Source organism: Chinchilla lanigera, unplaced genomic scaffold (assembly GCF_000276665.1).
Source record: "Chinchilla lanigera isolate Chin_1 unplaced genomic scaffold, ChiLan1.0 scaffold00057, whole genome shotgun sequence".
NCBI lineage: Eukaryota > Metazoa > Chordata > Mammalia > Rodentia > Chinchillidae > Chinchilla > Chinchilla lanigera.
This window is the reverse complement of record NW_004955458.1, coordinates 11148116-11152373: the sequence shown is the minus strand read 5'-3', so window position 1 is coordinate 11152373 and position 4258 is coordinate 11148116.

Here is a 4258-nt window from a genome sequence, read left to right as displayed (position 1 = left end):
AAAAAAAAAAAGATAATAAAGTGAAAGGAGAATAGGAATGTTTATAGATAACCCTAATACCAACTTCCAAGTGCTGACCTTTATTGAGTGCTTTTGCTATGTGCCACTTAGCTGTTTGCTGAGCTAAGTGCTTAACTTGGTATTTATTTATTTATGTGTTTCTGTGGTGCTGGGAATTGAATTTGGCCTTGCGTATGCTGGGTAAATTGCCACTGAGCTGAATCCCCAGCCTGGAGCTTCATTTTCATATCAACCCCAGGTAATATTGTTGGCTCAGTTTTACGGAAAAGGAACTTGACTGACAGACAGTTTAAGCATTTTGATTAAGGTCACGAAGTGGCAGAACCGGAATCTGAACCAGATAATCTGGTTTGGATTCAGCGCTCTTAATCTCTAGGTTACAGCTGCCTGGCACGTCGTTGGTCATAAAGAAAAATAATTCTTTTTGGTTGACTGAATCCCCATAAGACTTTAAATTCTTTGAAAATAGAAACTCATCTTACATCTTTTATATTTCAGTTTGGGTCTTTTTCGGAGCTAAATAATATCTATGATGAATGTAATTGACTAAATTAGAAACAACTAGATAATCAGCTGCTGCAAGTTTGGGAGTATTTTTCTGAAATTAAAAGCGGATAGAGCCAGGCGTAGTGGCATACACCTGTAATCCCAGCACTCAGGAGGCTGAGGCAGGAGGATCCCTGCAAGTTCAAGGTCAGCTTGGGCTACAAAGTGAGTTTAAGGTCAACCGGAACTATGTGGCAAGGCCCTGTCTAAAAAAACAAAACTGACAGAAGAAATCTGAGTGAAGGGCATGAAACCAACATGAAGGGATAAGGTAAAAATGGCTTTGCCCACAAAATACAGTGTGGGAAACCAAGAAGTAAGGAGTACCGCCTCACATTTTGAAAGCAGTATTTTAAGCCGGGTGTGGTGGCACACACCTGTAACCCCAGCACTTGGGAGGCTGAGGCAGGAGGATCATTGCGAGTTTGAGGCCAACCTGGGCTACAAAGTGAGCTCAAGGCCAGCCTGAACTGCATAGTGAGACCCTGCCTCAAAAAGACAAAGAAAAGAAAAGAAAAGAAAAAAAAAAGTAGTGTTTTAGTTTTGGTTTTTTTTTTCCGGTACCGGGAATCGAACTCACGACCTTGCGCTTACCAGGGAGGCACTGGGCCACTGAGCTAAATCCCCAGCCCTAGTAGTATTTTAGACATCTTTTTTTTTTTCTTTTTTTTTTGGTTTTTCTCCGGTACCGGGAACCGAACTCACGACCTTGCGGTTGCCGGGCAGGCGCTTTGCCGCTGAGCTAAATCCCCAGCCCCTCCTAGTAGTATTTTAATATAAGTAAAAGAAATCAATACCAGTGCCAGGATACATGGGGTCTATAATGATGTAGATATACTTTTCTTAGATATATATTTGAAGAAATTAGGAATGTTTTCCATATATATTATATACATATATTTATGGATATATATAATATACATGTCGTATCTTATTTATTTGAGATAATAAAAACGTATTCCTGGGGCTGGGGATTTAGCTCAGCGGCAAAGCTCCTGCCTGGCAAGCGCAAGGCTGTGAGTTCAATTCCTGGTACCTGAAACAAAACAAAACAAAAAACATGTATTCCTTTTCCTCCCTAAATGCCTCTAGCCACCATCATCAAAGACAAATACTAGGGAGAGTGGACCGTGAATGTGGGTCTGTGTGTCATTGCTGAAGTTCTTTAGGTTTGGGGGTGTGTTTTGTTTTTTTAGTTTTTTGGTTTTTGTCTTTGGTGTTTTGAGGCAGGGTCTCATTATGTTGTTTAGGCGGGCCTTGCACTGTGCGTCCAGGGTGTCCTAGAACTCACTTGATCCGCAGCCTCCCGAGTACTGAGATTACAGGCGTGTGCCACCATGCCCGGCTTTTACTGAAGTTCTTATGAAAAAATCAGTAGTCACTGTCTTATTTGTTTTCCTTGTGGGTCGGACACAATACCCAACCCCCACCACTTTCTTTAAAAATTGAGTTTGTTTTTTTTTTTTTGTTTTGTTTTGTTTTGTTTTTCTCTGGAACCGGGAACCGAACTTACGACCTTGCGCTTGCCAGGCAGGCGCTTTTGCCGCTGAGCTAAATCCCCAGCCCCCCCCAAAAAAAATTGAGTTTATTGGTACAATTTAATACGCATAATGATCCCATTCATCATACGTGACTTCCAACACACACAGTGTAAAGAAGTCTTTTCAGCTCCAGGTTGCAGGTCACGGCTGGCTGGCTCCAAGGCAGAGGCAGCAGGCGGAAGGTCCGGGGCAGAGCAAAGCTGCTCACACGCTGGCAGCCAGGGGGCAGGAATGCAAGGAGGGGCCGGGAGGGAAATGAACCTTTCCAGGTCTTGCCCCCATGGACCACCACGTCTACGCCGTCCCTACCTTCCGAGGACACGCTCTGCCATTGATGAGCAAGAGTCCCCCGACCCAGTCACCTTCCGAAGGCCCCGCTTCCGAGTGCATGAGGCTGGGGAGGCGTTCTCAAGCTCAACCCTAACAGTCATTAATAATGACCCGTACTGCGGAGCCTGCACTGTGTCAGCCTTGGGCAAAACACTTTTGATCGATTACTTCACTTAGTCTTATTCACTTTATAAGGAATAGAATGTTATCGTTTACAGAAAGGGAAACTGAGGCAAAGCAGTCAACACTCGCACAAGGTCACACATGCAGAAAACATCTGAGCTGAATGCAAATCCAGGCCCTTTGACTGCAAAGTCAGCCACCCCACTGCGGTACCGGGGATCGAACTCACGACCTGGTGCTTGCCAGGCGGGCGCTGTGCCGCTGAGCTAACTCCCCAGCCCCATAAGTCAGCACTTTTAAAACCACTGTGCATGCATTAGCTTTTCCATCTCTGGACACAATAGAGGGGGCCCCCAGTTTGAAAGAGGAGAGCTTTAATTTGGCTCTGGTTTTAGTCCATGGGTGAACAGCTCCAAGGAAGAGACATCATAGTGGAAGGGCAACGCAGAGCGGAGGGGCTTAGTTCGTGACAGCCAGGAAGCAGAGCAGACGCGTGCCAGGGAGGAAGGAAGGGTCCAGGGACCTGTACACAGCCGAGGCCACACCCCCACGACCCACCATATACGCGTCTGCGAGGTGTTTCCCAGCCCCATGAAGTTGCCGGGTCAGGGTGCACGGCCACGGAGCATCTGAGCACAACTGGCCTCCTGGAAATTCATGCTGTTTCTTTAGGGGGTTTAGGTTTCGCACTGGACACCCCCAGTCACGTGGGCAAGTGAATTGTGTAGCTCCTAGGCACGGGTTGCCCGCGGAGGAAGGGATGAACTTACAAACAAGATGCCTTTTTCACTCCTCCACACCATTACTCTGTAGTGAAGGCTGTTTTAAAGCTGAAACTAGCCGGGTGTGGTGGTTCACGCCTGCAATCCCAGCACTTGGGAGGCTGAGGCAGGAGGATCGTTGCGAGTGTGAGACCAGCCTGGGCTACAAAGTGAGCTCAAGGCCAGCCTGAACTGCATAGCGAGACCCTGTCTCAAAGAGACAAATAAATAAATAAAAATTAAAGAAAATAAAGCTGAAACTAGTACGAGGCTCAAAGATAGCCTTGACTGAGAAGGCCCAGGTGAGATTTGGACCCTTGCCACAATCCCAAGACTTGACTTTCCCAGCTGTGGTGATAGGCCCTGAGGCAATGATTTTTTAAGTGTTACACTGGAATAGTCTAGGGGAGCTTCAATACTTTAATGGGGCACTGCCTAGTTCTTAGCTAGTAATTCCTTTTGTAGTTTTTGTTTTTGTTTTTTGGTTTTTTTGTCTGTTTTTTTTTTTGAGACAGGATCTTGCTCTGCAGTTCAGGCTGGACTTGAGCTCACTTTGTAGCCCAGTCTGGCCTCGAACTCACAAAGGATCCTCCTGCCTCAGCTTCCCAAGTTGCTGGGATTACAGGCATGCGCCACCACACCTGGCCTCCTTTTGTAATATGTAGGTGGATTGCCTTATGCCAGCAATATCCATAGATTCTAAAGCAACTCTTCTACTCAGACTTCCCTAGGAACTGGGACACTACATCTCAGGCAGAGCGCAATGGGAAAAAACCACCTGGTGAAGGTGACAATGAGTTTTTTAATTATGACAGTGCAAGACTTTCCCAAGTTCCAAATGTAAAATAGCTTCTACTTAGCACCAAGCTTATGTGCAATGTGTCAAAGGTAATTGCTAATACGGTTTAATTCTTTAAAAATCCACTCAAAATGCCT